Source organism: Saimiri boliviensis, chromosome 8 (genome assembly GCF_048565385.1).
Source record: "Saimiri boliviensis isolate mSaiBol1 chromosome 8, mSaiBol1.pri, whole genome shotgun sequence".
Classification (NCBI taxonomy): domain Eukaryota; kingdom Metazoa; phylum Chordata; class Mammalia; order Primates; family Cebidae; genus Saimiri; species Saimiri boliviensis.
Window position 1 is genome coordinate 71282422 of NC_133456.1, and position 16338 is coordinate 71298759.

The window sequence follows — 16338 nt, forward strand, 5'->3', positions numbered from 1 at the left end:
TGTATTTTGTACATATAAAATTATATGTAATATGTATTCAACATTCTGCGCCTACCTACACACAGGCAGCATGCAAAGGGAAGGACTGCTTGGTTTTCAGGTTATTCTGGTTTTTAAAAACAATACAGGGCCGGGCACGGTGGCTCAAGCCTGTAATCCCAGCACTTTGGGAGGCCGAGGCGGGTGGATCACAAGGTCAAGAGATCGAGACCATCCTGGTCAACATGGTGAAACCCCGTCTCTACAAAAAAAAATACAAAAAATTAGCTGGGCATGGTGGCGTGTGCCTGTAATCCCAGCTACTCAGGAGGCTGAGGCAGGAGAATTGCCTGAGCCCAGGAGGCGGAGGTTGCGGTGAGCCGAGATCGCGCCATTGCACTCCAGCCTGGGTAACAAGAGCGAAACTCCGTCTCAAAAAAAAAAAAAAAACACATTGCTTTTTATACCTCCATTTCTAACCAGCAACTTACTCTCAAAACTTTCTTCTAAGTGCGCCTATAAAATATTCTTGTATGAAATACTGGTTATGCACCCAGTGTCTGAAGCCAGACTATCTGGGTTGCAATCCTGGTTTACTTTTCTTTGTCTGGATAACCTCAGGAAGCTGCTTGACTTCACTGCATCAGTTTCCTCATCCATAACATGGAGACCACACGGCATCCAGTTCCTAGGATTGCTGTGAGGATTTAATGAGTTCATAGGCATGACCAGTTTAGAATAGTACCTACCACATAAGCAGCAAACAACAAGATGTTACTATGATTGTTGCTGTTGGTTTAGTTAATACCATGTGCCTACAACTAAACTGCTTTCTTGGTGAAAGATTTTCCAAGTACATCTCTCTTTCCCTTTACCTCCACCATTTTTCACTAACATAGAACAAGGTTTTCATTACTGTTATTTTCCACAAATACTTCTACCAAGCGAAGTTCTCTCAACACGGTTATAGGGAGGCACTGCCCAAGAGAACTCTCTTTGCTGGAGGAAATATGCCATATCTGCAGTGTTCAACACCAGTCACCAGCCACATGTGGTTAATGAGCACTCGAAGTTTGACTAAGGAGTGGAATATCTCATTAAATTTAATTTTAATTTTAATTAAAAGGGCTGTAAGGGCTAATGGTTATCATATCGAACAACACCGTTATGGAGGATCTTACAGTCACACCAAGACAAATACGTGGTTCTGCCCCTTACCAACTCTGTGACATCTCACTTACCAGAGCCTCCGTTTCTCAATATGTAAAACAGAAAGAATAATACGTATCATCTAGGAAAAATGCAATCGTTATAAAGAGCCTAGTTTAGTGCGATTTCTATTAGTTTTCCCATCTTCCTACCCTCTGCTAAACTGGTATTATTTAGTGGCTCTTAGAACAGCCAGACACAGAGCAGAAAGATCCACCTTTTGGCTGTTTTTTGATTTCAAAATCAAAAGCAGTTGCCTCTCCAGGTTTTCACTTGCTCCACTGTAACTTTCAGTCTTCAGTGGAAATGTGATGTTGCCTTTTGTCAGAGGTCCCTGAAAATGTCTGAGCATCTCTCAAACAGCAAGGAACTAAGAGAATCTTCAGGACACTCTCGCACTCAGAGCTGCCTGTGGGGTCCCCAGCAGCTGTGGTCATGGAGCGCTCATCTGCACAAGCTCCCCTAGATGGTACACGACGATCCAGCAGCTTCTTGTTGCTTGAGAGCCTCTGTTCCTATCACCTTGTGATCTGGCATCAATATCTTCCATTATGGAACCCAACTCAGAAGATTGGGGGGCTTCCAGGAGATCCTCTTTACACTGAAAACTCCTCAGAATTACGTTTTTTAAAGGTAGCAAAAGAAATTTTCATGTATCGTGGAAAGAGAAGTGCCATCTCTCCCAACGTCTTCAAGGACATGGTCATATGGGTCCGGGAGACACAACCTCGGGACAAATGTGAGCAGAAAATCACAATCCAGGTCTGCTGTGAGAGGCTTTAGGAGTACAGACTGAAGCACTGGCACTGCTAAAATTGGAACTTGATTTCAGAAGGACAGATAGAGTCTAACCGACTTTATCAGCTGCCTTAGTCCTTTTCTAAAGTTTTAGCCTCTCTGGTGAGAAAACCTTTTACTATCCAACCTCCTCATTGATGCTTTAAAAATGTCTGCCAAATTAGCCTTTTACCAGGTCCTGAGCATAAAGACTTTCTGGATTTCTACAACTGTATCAGAACGATATGTCATGATTATACCAAAAATAGGAAGAACCACACAGCCACCTAACCATTATAACCTGTATGGCCAATGAATTGGGGGTTAAGGGACTGCATGGGTGAGAAATACTGATTTCATCCAACTCTGAGATAATCTATCCTTAAAGAAAAAAAAATGTTCAAATTATGTGAGGTAGCATGGTGCTGTGGCAAAGCTGTGGCTTATTGTCATGAGACCCACTCCTTATCACCCAGGGACTTGACTTGGGATTTGGGTCTGGTTGCTTGACTTTTTAAGCCTCTGGGTCTGTAATACGTGAATAATACTACTTTTTTTTTTTTTTTTGAGGATTGTAAGGATTAATTAGACGACGTTGGAGTGCTTAGCACAATAACTACTATGGGTTGATAGTCAACAAAGATTTAATTTCTTCGCTCCTTAAGATATTTTGAAATGTTATTATGATCATTCGGTTTAGTTTCCACAGCTAGCCCAGTCTATCCAAAGGTATTCACTTTACGTTTTATCCAGATTTCAAAAATGGGTTAATTATATATTAAGCTGGGATATCCATGTCAGCGAACTTTGATTAAGATTTGGGATTTAGTGGTCCTAAGCAGGTAATAAGGATTCTGTTTTTCCCTGAGGCATAAATGAGAGGAGTGAAATGTGCAACATCCAGGCCTTGGGCACCGTTTGCCAGGATTAACACAGTTTAACACAGTTTCTCCACGGACCTCCAGCCCCTCATTGTCGTTACTGCAGAGATCATCGCACTACGGGTTTTGATTACATCAACCCCATTCTCCTCTAGGGCCTGCTGAAGCGGACTGCAGGTGAGGAACCAGATCCTTCTGAGCAGCTTTGGAGCCTCCTCTGGGTCGTGATTACATCCAAGGAAGGCCTCCCTTCCCGCGTCTCCTTCCATGTCCCTTGACAGGCTCCTCTCCTGCTGGCTTGATCAACGTCTTATTCTCCACAAACAAACCCCTGCATTTGCCTCAGTTTTTAGGTGGAATTAAACATACAGTGGGAAGGATTGGAAACAGAATGATTTTTCAGGCCCATTCCAACTCTGCACTTTTGCAACTTTAAAGTTATAAAATCCAGGTTTCTCGGCCATCACCTGTTCTCTCTCCCGTTACAGCTCTCCTATTCTTTTCAACAACTACCAAAATGGGAACACACACCCTCCCCTTGTCCCCATCCTATTTCCTCCACAAAGCTTTATCCAGAATGGAAAGTAAACTTTAGTTTCTCAACTTAAAACTGTAATCAACAAAAAAAGAAATCCTTCCTGATTTCTAGCTATTTAACTCAGAGAACACCCAGACACCACAAATACCTGTTCACCACAAATACCTGTTAATTGATTGACAGTGTTAATATTATCATTCTTTTCACTTCACACACGTGTTCAGTGAGTTACCTGTTGTCTATTTATCCTCCGTGCCTTCTTCCATTGTTGTTTTCTCTTAAACTACAAGCTGCAAACTATAGAAGGCATGTTTCTGTGACTCAGTGTGGATAATAGGCTGCAGAGAGATGCTTAAATGAGCTTTTCAATTGATTGATTAATACAGCGATTGACGGATGGATAGAGGAAAGGGTGAATGCATTACAGCATTCTCCATGTGCTATTCCAACAGGCTAAATTTACCAAAAGGGTCTGGCTCTGACTCTGCCCCCTGAACAAAGCGCCAGAGGTAGGTGAGTTAGAAGGTCAAGGAACAGCCATCGCTACGGCACAAAATAGAGGAGGATGTCTCGCAGAGGATGCGGCTGCTTTGGCTAATTGCTGCAAAACATCTTTTGAAGCAAAGTGGTTATTTTCTATTATCCCTTGGTTATTTTTTCCCAGGGTAATTTGTACTTTTTAAATTTAAAAAAGAAAGAAAAAAAATCCAATGAGTCCTACATTTTTTTTAACCCCACACTTCCTAACTTCGAGTCACATTAAGTGCAGCTGATTCCCCTGCCGTTAATAACGGATTTATTCATTTTGTTTCCTAGAATAGTACACACTCCATCCACAGACTGCATAGGGTTTACCGGTTTTTTTTTAATAGGTTCCTTAAACCTATAAAAAAAGGAAAAAAGAGATAAGTAAAATATTTCATTCTTTAAACTGCCAGATTTAATTTAGCATACCCGTTATTTGCAAGTGCAAATGAAGGATCTCGGGACTCAAAAAGTTTCCTTTTTTTTTTTTTTTCTCCCTTTTGACCAAATTATTTTGACTAAAGAGAGGAGCAGGCAGGACTAGACACATAGGAGCAGAAGACAGATCGCAGGATTTTTAAGAATTCTGGCTAGAAATATGAAACCATGTCTCTGCTCATGTGTGTTACATCCAATGCAACATTCAAGAGAAGGAGTTTCTTCTGGAGATACGTCCCTGTGGGCATTCCCGGGGCACTAAAAGTCTATTACTCTCTCTGCCACTCAAGAAAATGCAAACTAGAATATAGTTAAGTATATTTTTAAATTGTTCATTCATTCCTCTGTTCCACAAATATGTACTGTCTCTTATGTGCCAGGTATGATGCTAGGTACTGCCGATACACAGGTGAAAAGATACAAACTCCCTGTTCTCATGAAGTTTACAGTCACATTATTTGAACCTTTGTTTGCTAATGGTTAATTAACTGGACACAGCATACTTTGGTTATTCTCATTTCTTCTCTTCGGCTCCTTGGCACTGGTCTGTAGACTGTAGAAAGAAGAGACAGAAGCAGGATGTAAGCTAATGGAGGGAGGTAACTCAATCCTCAACAAACTCTCAAAGTCCACTGGGTAGGGAGGAACTGGCCAGGATGGAGCCTGTGTCCATCCCTTCAGCACTGGGGCCATGACAGTAACGTGGCTCTGTGGTCACTCTAGACATCGTCATTAACCATTCATGGTCAATGGAGACTCATGACTCTCAGTCATCATATGCTATTGTAGAATAATATTTCACAAGTTATGGTCAGATAGATTGTTAACTTTATAAAGCAATTTATAAAATATTATCTGCAGTATGATACCATTTCGGCTAAAAGAAAAAGAGTGTCTCTGCACAGAAAACGATAGCTAGAATATATGGCAACATGTTGGCACTGGATATGGCTCTGGTTAGGACTGTGGGCGCTGTGTGTGCACGTGTGAATGTGCTTGAACGTGTATGCACATGCTTTCGATGCTTTCTAAATTTTCTGCAAGGAAAATGTATTAAAGTATGTAGTGATGGGGAGAAAACTTGTATGCCTCTCCCCAAAAATCTACATCAAATATTAGTGCGACAGAAGGTGGGCCCCAGTAAAAGAGGAGCCAGGCGTCTATCTAGGCAGCCCCCATTGGGGCTTAGGAGGTGATATTGCTTGGCCTGTCCACACTTGGAAGTAAAGCTCTGAAGTTTTTCTTGTCGAATTTTACTTGGAGCTATTAGCCCACAGCAAGGTAGTAACCACAATCTTTCAAACCCCGCTATTAGGTGTAGTGTGTGAGTGGTATTTCATCGCCTATGAATAGTTGGTAATTTTTACAATAACACTTATTCTACCGAAATAAATTATACATGTATCAAAAATGTCATTAACAGAAACTTATCACAATGCTATCAAACACATGACCTTTCAACAAGTAAGATATATATGTGATATATATATATATATATATAATACATATAGCATTTCTAAATCAGCCAAGGTATTATCCCAGCCTAAGACGTATTTATTAAAAAGAAAGAGTGTACTAAAACGAAAACAATGGCATAGCACATTTTCTCCCATTTAACTCGTTTCTTCCAGACTGAATCCCCACACGCTTTGCTTGGAGGAAGTACAAGCCATTCTCCAGTGAGGGAAAAATAAATGATTGTGTAAACTCAGAATCAGCTTGTCACAAATTGGCAAATACAATTAATGGTTAGTTAACTGCAGAGACTTCAGTTCTGTCACTTTTCAATTTTCTGGTCAGCATTCCAAAAAAGAACCAACTCTAATTAGTAAAATCATTCTTCAGGTCTTTATAGAGCCGATTCTCTGCAAAGCTCTGGGGAAAGCATATTTTTGTTTTGTTGTTTGTTTTAAAAGTTAATATAATTCCCTTTCTCCAATATGAGAGACAAGAGCCCTTGCATACTTAACCTACCTTCTAACTAGAAAAAATATTTTCAAAGAGTACTATTTTTTTTAAGCACACCTCTAGGCCCACTGAGTTTCTGCTGCCGTTAGGTAATCTGTGCTGAATGGTAAAAAGAGAATGTAGACTTCACAGACAAAAATCGGTATTCGAAAGCTAATATGAGATTGGCTTCACCCATGTGAATCATCTCGGGATAATAAAAGAATCGGATTGAGAAGATGGTATGTGTAGCTAGCACATAGTCAGAATTACAGACGTACATGTAGATGGTTAAAATTAATTACCGGTTCCATTTAGAAAAGAATCTCCTCTGGACAAAAGAGGTTTGAGTACATCTCCCTGTTCTTCACTCCTCTACCTTTGAGCTTTTGGGGGGCCAGAAACGCTAACCTTAATTAATGGAAGACCCACTAGACCCCAGGCAAGGGTTTGGGTCCCAGGCCCAGGTCTCCCCCTGCGCCTCTCCCGGGAGTAACGAGCAAGCGGGCTTCATTACTGGCAGCTGAGGGGAAGGGTCACTGGGAATGGATTTGCAGGGCCCTCATTGAGCGATCACTCCATGCTGAGAGGAGCTGGCCGTACTCTCGGACACCTGGTCATTAACATTGCTAATTAGCAGCCATTAATCAGGGCGCTCGCTTTTTTTTGTTGTTGTTGCATGTCACCGGCTCAGAGGAACCAAGTGAATAAGAAGATTGTTTCATTACCTCCACAAGAGGTAGAATGAAAGCAGTTCCCATCAGCTCAAGATGAGATGGATTAAGGGAAAGGTTAGACAACAGTTTGAGATGAGCTGGGGAGGGGGCGGACGGAGGGGGCCGGGAGACCTGAGCTGTCTGCTCAGGGAAAATCAGTCACCTATAATTAATGAAATCTTCTGCAACCTAATTCTAATCACCGTGTGAGCGGTTCTTCAGCGACCAAATTTTCGTATTTTAAGAGCTTTATTTGTTTCTGTTAGTACAGGGAATTATCTTTAAGTTATTTTAATTCTGTTTGATACTCACTAGGCTTTAAAGTTGGGTATTTTCGGTCTTCTCATTCTAAATGCTTCATCTCCTTCCCAAAGATTATGAAGTCATTTAAAATTTTAAATAGTTTTAGCTAAAACACTTTTAGAATATCTTCGCTACTTTATGGCTATTTTCCAACCAATGGTCAAAAGTAATTTTTTATATAATTTATTCTACGGATTTTAGAATGGGAATAATAAGACAAAATGGTTTATTCTTACTACTAACTGCACTCAAAAGTCAAAAGGGAATTAAAAGACTATCGATTTGTATGTAATAATACTGAGAATAACATGTCATTAAAAAGGGCCATGGAGTGTGTGTGTGTGTAAATAAGTTGGGTTCTTCTTAATTCAAATGTAATAAATGTGCTTTAATGGAATGTTTCTCTTCTGGAAGGCAGTGCTGTGTGTATATACCATATTACATTTAGCTTAATTTCTGGAAAATGGAAATCTTGGTAACAGGTTGCATATCTCACAGTTGCTTTCGTTGTCGTTTTCTATGTAGAAAAAATGCTGTGAGAATACTTATTTAATTAGCAGCTAGTTAGCTGTTATGAATTCATTCTTTTATTAAAATGTGTTCACCCAAGAACTGCAAAACAGATCTTGACTTACGTGGGAAGGTCTCTTTATTAAAGAAACAGTGAGCACTTTATCCAGCTTTTTGCTGTTTCGCTCTGAGTTCTGTGGTGGGTCACAAAATGTGGTTTGCAGGTGGCATTAAGTGACTAGAAAGCAGAAACTGCCCAAGTATTAGTGTTGTGGCCTCATTTGGACATGTGTAATAAATATATATTTGCACTTTCAAAGCAAAATTATTCATTTAATGTGCCCTACATTTCAAAACAATGAAAGGCTAAACCTGTTTTTTATGTACTCGTTTGCTCTGTTTATGAAGAACTATGAAGTTTTTTGGGGGAAGGAAGCAATATGTAAAATTAATCTGCGGAGCATTTCAATTGGGTTGGAAATCTGTAATATGATTTCTAGGACTTCATGGGAAAGTTGAACGCTCAAGGGGAAATTACACAAAGAACAGCTGAGAAAAAGTTGCATTCTGGCACAGAATCATGCAAATGGGGCACATTCTTCAGTTTTCTCATGACGGATTGCCTCTGAAACCACTGAGCCAAGCTGCAGCAATGCTAATGAGGGAGACGCATCAATGAACAGTGTCATCCCAGGGGCTGCTAAAGGGGACAAGGGGGGAGTGAGGAAGACAAGAGGGACTTGGAGAAGGAGGAAGGAAGAAAGGAAGAAGAGAGGGACACACGGAGAGGGAGAGGGAAAGGAAGGAGAGCAACTGAATTTTTAATAATTAGGCCTAGGTCATTAAAAAACAAAGCCAACTTAGCAGGTAGGATAGAAGGTAGAAAATGAACAGTACTATCATTCCATCCCCTTAAGATTTGAAGGATTTTAAGAAACAAAATAAGATGGGAAACAAAACTTTTTAAACTATCTGCCTGTTGAACAAAACATGAAATCAAAGTTGGAAGCTAAAATGCTTCTGCCCAGAGAATAACTGGTGTGCGGTTTCTTTATTAAGGCTTCCAGACTACAGTGGAAAAGACTAGGGGATCATCTATGCCAGGAAAAAAAAAAAAAAAAGTAGCACTGTTTCAGTCTACACTTCTTTGTGGTTGCAGATTTCTCGCTCAAATATTTTTTTAATTGTAAAAGCATACATTTGTAGCTCATTTACCAGAAACGAAAGACAGTTTGCTTGTCATTTCAATGGTGCTTTGAAAGATTTTTCATCTTTAAAAGCATACACAAAAAGATTAGTTTTATTTAAAGAAGATTTCTCTTGAGATTAGCAAATGATTACTTTTGTAGAGTTCTGTGAGCAGATAGATCTTTCTTGAGTTGCCAAAACCATTCATATCACTTGCTTCCATACCCACCTCTTAAACACAAAATTGATCATTTACTTTGCATTTTACTTCTATTCTGGACTTGGAATGCAGTATGTTTCTGGTGGAAATTAAATCAATAGCTATATATCTAAGGCACTTAAAGGTATTTTTATAAAGAAACTTAAATATATACATAACACAAAAGTTTCAGACCTTTAAAGTGACATTGAGTTTCCAAACATTATGAGTTAACTCCCTTTATAATGACATCGCAGTGACCACAGCCAATTTAGTATTGATATGAATTGCACAGTTTACTTCCAAAATGTCCCAATGAAATGTATTCAGTGCTGGTTCGATCAAAAGTATGGTTAAAATGCATTCTTGTTTTCTCTTCGATATCTTATTTTACGAGCATCTAGCTTTTTAAAAATGTGACCATCAGCTGCGCTCCCTGCTTTCTAGCACTGCCATTTCAGATCCTTTAGCTAAGTAAATAAAAGATTAAAAAAAAAAAAAAAAGACTGCTGCAAATTTAAATTGTTTAAGTAACAAAGAGTATATAAGGAACTCTGCTCTAACACATCAGTATAAGTCGATGCTAGAATCGGATCCTTTTTATTATTTTGCTTAATTTCAACCAATAGGAGTTGCATGATTCAGAATTAAAGCTAAAAAAAATCCCCAACTCGCTCTATTGTGTATTACAGTTCATATGGTATAGTTTCCAAGACCACCCACAGTTCTGAGACTGCTTAATGGAAGATTGTATCAGCTGCTGTACCTAATGACAACTAGATGCGTTAAGAATGAAGTGTTAGCATTCATAGTACTTGTGGGCATAAAACAGATTACTCACATCATTTTAAGGATAACACACTTCTAATCAAGTACATGATCTATTAAAATTAGCTCAAAAATAAATTTCTGAGATAAAAAATTAAAATCTATTGTATTAAAGGATCTGTTAACATGTATTTAGACAAATTTAAATTATACATTAACGGAAACTGCATGTTTCTGCTGTCTCATGAAGTTATTTAACAGCATAATTATGGACCCTGTTATTAATTGATAGTTCACTATTGTCCATCACACTTCTAAGAGATCCCAGAGTGTCTCAAAAAAAAAAAAAAAATTGCCCTCTGGACAACTGCCCTCTCTCTAAAGAAGAGAGAATACATTTAAACCATAAGACACACGTGATAAAGGCGGAGACACTCCCTTTTCTTGCTCTCCTGCCTTCTTTCCAAGAAAAGGCATTTCTTTGAAGTTTCCTGTTTTGTTTATTAAATCCTTGTGGTTTTCCTACAATGTGGCCATGTTAGGTTTCACATAAAAATGGTTTAAATGACTAATTTGCTTGCTTGCTTTTCAATCTTAAAGTAAAAATGATACTGCATTGTGTTAATTCCGCTGGGGGACCCTGTTTTCCAGGGTGAGCGGGTGTGGCCATCAAGCTTTCCTCTTGTCAGAACAAACTCTGGTCCAAAGCCCAGCTGCAGACCCACTGTGTGGCTTTGGGCAAGTCTGTCCTGTGTCTGCTCTGGTTCTCAGTTTCCTCATGTGTCAAATGAGGGAGTTAGATTAGGCATTTGATCTGTAAACGCTTTTCACTATTCAGATGTTGGAATAATTCTGGTGACACATTTTTGGTTTTCAGCAGAGAGGAATGGCTACTAAATGATTCGGGTAGATTAACTCTGTGAATCTTTTCCAATTTAAGGATTTTGAAAGTGTGTGGCCTCCATATGTGAAATGTAAGAATAAAAGCCTACTTACTGTTTTAGCAAATTTAATTCTCCAAAAGTTTAAGTATCAAAACCTGGAAAAAATCCTCCTTGTATATCGTTTTGCTTTTGCATGTTTGGTAAAACCGAGTTAAATTTGAAACGACTAGTCATAACTCTTCATTCATCAAATCTTTTCCTGCAGCATAATTCCAAGAGAAAGATGCAGAAAGAAACCAAAGGACTTCTAATTCTTTCTTTGTTCATTTAAAAAATGTCTAATTTGTACACAGTTAATCCTTAGACTCAGTGTCCAAAACATCCTTAACTATGGCAGTCTGGTTTCTAGCTCAGGCTCTGGAATCAACCCTGGGTTGAAATCCTACCGCTATTATTTAGTTATGGTGTCATTTACCTTCTCTAAGTCTCAGTATTCTCATCTGTAAAATACAGATAATAATAACAAGACCTCATTGAGTCTGGGGGAGAAAACATGAGATAATACATGTCAAGTGTTCTGCACGGTGCTTGCTCCAAGGCAGGTACCTCAATCATGTTACTTTTATTAATACCATTACCAGATGGTGGGAACTGATGCTCCCCTTAACATTAAAGGCTCGTTGTCAAGGTAAAACAGGTTCATGAAGCATATTGGACATTTATAATAGGAAAGTAACTCAGCTCACTTAGCCAAATGTTGTCCAAAAAATACCGTCTTTGATTAAAAATCTTCAAAAATACTGTCCTCGATCAAAAACCAAAGGGCTTCCATACTTCCCACCCCACTCCCTGCAGGCTCTCACCCAAGCCATTACCATGGTGCACAGTCCTCTCTGCTGCAATGGCGATGACCTGCACTTTTGCCGTCAGTCCCTGGGGATCATTGCAAGGTCACTGCCTGTCCTAGCTGGCCCAGTGTGACCCACCCTCCGAGCACCCTCAGGCTCAGCTGGTCAGACTCCTCCTCACGCTTCGCCCTCCCCTCTGTGCCATCACCTGTACTTCCACCTCCCCTCACTCCTTTCCAGGGCGGCCTTTCTTCCCAGACGTCAGTCTGGCTCTCCATTTCATCCAGCATCAAATCTGAACTTCTTCACCATGGCCCTTCCACGCATCCTCAGCTTCAGTTTCTGCCTCTGCTCTCCACCCACCTCCCAACCTCCAGCCCTGGTGAGCTACTTCAAGTTCTCAAAACTCCCCATACATACCTTACCTCCAGGCCTTCAGGGGTCCTCTCCTTCCCTGAACTTCTCCCTTTAGACTCCACCTAATTAATTCCTATTCTGGCCTTAAGTTCTCAACCTATGTGGAAGCCTGCGCTGACTTCGGAAGATTTGGTTAGGTGCCTGCTCCAGCGTTCTGTGAAGTTCCAATCCTTACCCTTACGGAAGTTTTTATTAAATATCGTCGCAATAGGCTATGTGTTTGTACCCTCAGCACAGAGATTTTCACATAGTAAGTCCTGAGTTAAATATTTATTAAGTAGGTTTCGTTCATTTGTTTGTTTTTTAAGACAGAGTTTTGCTCTTGTTGCCCTGGCTGGAGTGCAGTGGTGCAATCTCAGCTCATTGCAACCTCTGCCTCCCAGGTTCAAGCAAGATTCTCCTGCCTCAGCCTCCCAAGTACCTGGGATTACAGGCATGCACCACCATGCCTGGCTAATTTTTTGTATTCAGCAGAGACAGGTTTTCACCATGCTGGTCAGGCTGGTCTCAAACTCCTGATCTCAGGTGATCCACTAGCCTCAGCCTCCCAAAGTGCTGTGATTACAGGTGTGAGCCACCGCACCCAGCCTAAGTAGTTTCTTTTATATTTGTCAGAGTACTTAGAACAATGCTAGGATCATCTTCACTTACCAATATAAAACAGACGCATTGATCATAGAAGTCATCTTTAGTAAGCTTCATCAGGCCAGGCGTGGTGGTTCATGCCTATAATCCCAGCACTTTGGGAGGCCAAGGCAGGCAGATCACCTGCGGTCAGGAGTTCAAGATCAGCCTGGCCAACATGCCAAAACCCCATTTCTACTAAAAAAAATACACAAATTAGCTGGGTGTAGTGGTGCGCACCTGTAATCCCAGCTATTCGGAAGGCTGAGGAAGGAGAATCGCTTGAACCCAGGAGGCGGAAGTTGCCGTGAGCCAAGATTGTGCCACTGCACTCCAGCCTGGGCGACAGAGCGAGACTCTATCTCAAAAAACAATAATAATAATAAGCTTCATCAACTTTAGAAACTGCCATTAACTAGCCAACCACGGAACAGGTAACAGGCCTAAAGCAACACATCAGCCCTCATCATTTTACCATATTGTCCGGGACAGTAAAATCATGGATGTTGTAAAAAGGACATTTGACTAATTTTCTACTGAAGAGACATTTTCCAGCTGATTTATGCATCTTTACAGCTGTCCCTTCCATCTGAAGGCTGAAGAACATGGTGTGAGGAGAGTCACGGGGAGCTTAAGACCATATAACCATGAAGAATGACTGGACAGATTTACACAGTGAAGTCATAATGGGCTTGTGCAAGGATTGGGGACATAAATCTTTAGAAAATGTTTTATTTATGGTTAAGAAAACCTGTGAGGTCTACTAACCCTTTTACCTCTGTGGTGTGTGTGGGTGTGGGTGTGTGGAGGTGGGCTGAGCAGTTCTCACCTTTGTGTTTTATGACTCGTGCTCATTAGCTAAGAAGTGCTCTTCTTACTCTACGCTGATTTCACCCAGCGTTTCACCCAGCCACTCTCTCTTGGAGTCACCTGCTATGACACGAAACTCTCAAATGCTTCAGCAGTGATCACAGCTGTTTCTTTTCTGGAATACCCAACTCAGTCCATTTCTGACCGTATTTCACTTTCTCCAGACTTTTGATCCATTTTGGCTCCGAGCTTTAGTTCCCAGTATTGCCGTTTGGATCCTAGAACGTGTTTCTCCTCGCTTTCCCCTGGATATGCTTTAGAACTTTGGTTCCTTACACCTGGTATTTGACTAATCTACGACTAGACCCCAATTCTCCTGTAAGAGCAATTGTTTTTGTCTCTCTCGTACCAGAAATACATATTTCATACATACCATGAGCCAACTTAAAAAAATAAATAGGCCGGGCGCGGTGGCTGACACCTGTAATCCCAACACTTTGGGAGGCCAAGGCAGGTGGATCACGAGATCAGCAGTTTGAGACCAGCCCGGCCAACGTGGTGAAACCCCGTCTCTACTAAAACACAAAATTTAGCCAGGTGTGGTGGCGGGTGCCTGTAATCCCAGCTACTTGGGAGACTGAGGCAGGAGAATTGCTTGAACCTGGGAGGCAGAGGCTGCAATGAGCCGAGATCACATCATTGCACTCTAACCTGGGAGACAAGAGCGAACTCCATCTCAAAAATAAATAAATAAATAAATAAAAATAAATTGCCATCTAGAACCAAATATTCATGGTGGACTTCGGGCCACATAAGCCACAAACAACACAGTGGACTATGTATCCCAAAGCGCAGGGTGTGCACAGCGTGGGGATGTGGCCCGGGAGGAGAGCAGTGTGCAGGGGTACGCGGGCATGGCGTTAAATGCCGCTGGTCCCCAAGGCGAGAAAGTTGTTCTCTCCTCAGTTCTCTTGCAGCCTTTCTGACCACTGTAAGAACACTCTCAGCGCCCGTCATGAATGCCTTTCCTACACTCATGACACCTCTAACACAAAACAGTTGAACACAGTTGTTTGCATTTATTTAGTTTTTATAGTCACTTTGTCTTTAAGGTAAATTGTGTTTGTGTACCATCTACAGAAGCGATGTTTTTGTAGCAATTGATTTCTTTTGCAGGTAGATGATATTTAACAGGAAAGTCCATGTAAAGAAAATACTATTTAAACAACAGCTCAGGTATTGGTAGCATGTGGCTGTGATAAAAATCATGATGGAGGTTATGGATAGCTGGATTTTGAGAAATAATGAAAAAGGCCAAAGTTGTAGATCAAAATTACAAATTATACACAAGTGTCAGTAACGGTTTAGATATTTTCTGACTCTCAAAATATCAGATTTTTTAAAACCAGCAATGTAAGTAGTTTTGATTACTTCTCTAAGCATTTTTAATGTCATGAAAAAAATCGACTCTCCCCATGTTTCCATGCCTCCCCCTTTCATCCTCAAAACCGTGAAATGATTGTTCATAGACTAAAGCACTCATGGGTAAACCAAAAAAAAAAAAAAAAAAAAAAAAAAGAAAGAAAAAAGAAAAAGGATCTTTTAGTCTCATAATTACCAAAGGAATAAGCAGAAGCTTGAGAAAACAAGCTGGTGTGCAAGAAAATAATTTCCATGGCCAGCACCCAGCCACCGGCCCCTTTCTTAAGAAGAGGATGAGGCCCACAGGGTAATAAAAGGCCCTATAGAACCACATAAAAGTTCCACATGTGCTGCTCCCTGAGTGGCCTTCAAGGGGGTTAGGGCTGGAGGGGGCCAGGGGACGGGGCTCAGAGCAAGACAAAGAAAAAAAAAATCTTGCTTCCAGAGAAGCAACTCATGTTACACAAAAACGAATTAGCATGACGGTTTCCTGTTTGCAGAAGATATTGTTATCGGCGAAAAACAACAACAATAATAATTGTGATAATAATAATAATATGAGCCCTAGCAGTTGGGGTTTCTGCAATTACAGTGTGAATTGCATGAGAGGATTATATGAAGTGCTCTTGGCTTGGAGGGCGAAGTAAGACGCTTCAGCTTGCAAGTCACAAGCAGCTGCTTGGGGGCCGTGCACCTGCCGGTTCCAAGGCTGTTTTCACCTCGAAAGGAAAACAGGCCCCTTCTCTTTCCCATTCACAAGCCCCAATCCAAAAACCACAGCAAAGAAGGAGGGAGAAATGGAGAGGAAAATGGAAAGGAGAGAAGGGCAGAAAAAATAAAATAAAGCTCAAGATGTTCATCCACAGCAAGCAAGTCTCCCCCACTCAGGAAGAAAATTGTGGGGCTGGAGAGCAAAGGGAAGGGCAGCAGGGAAGGGGGCAAGTGGGAGGGGATGACTTCATTTTAATGCAGCAACAGACAGAGTGCGATCTGATATTGGCAAAGTTTCAACGAAGATGGGGGGCGAGGGGGTGGGAGGAGAAGAAAGGACTCTTTTACTGTTTCATGCTTCAAGTCTTCCCGAGAAGCATAAGCTCCGCTCGACATTCTGGGAATAGCAATGAGGCACACACAACAATCAAAACACACTAAATCTGTTTGATGATTCAAACACATCATGCATCTGCACCCACAAAATAGGACTTCAATTAAATAACCTTGCAGATTGGAACAGAAAAAGAAGGGAGAGCGTGAGGGTTTGTAATTAGTAACTCCGAATACAAGCAGTTTTGTAGAAATTAGGTGTTTGCACACTACACTCCATTCTAAAGTGAGTTGTGAGCGTGTGCTCCCAG

The 16338-nt window shown here is 40.8% G+C and overlaps 1 long non-coding RNA gene across 1 annotated transcript in view; it reads right to left on the reverse strand.

The window, feature by feature from the left end:
• Window positions 1-4593: 4593 nt before the first annotated feature.
• Window positions 4594-16338, reverse strand: part of LOC141585265 (uncharacterized) — a 133515-nt gene continuing 121770 nt past the window's right edge. The window contains exon 4 of the long non-coding RNA XR_012518662.1: window positions 4594-4900. This is a non-coding gene — a long non-coding RNA (uncharacterized LOC141585265). The remainder of the gene's footprint in view (window positions 4901-16338) is intronic.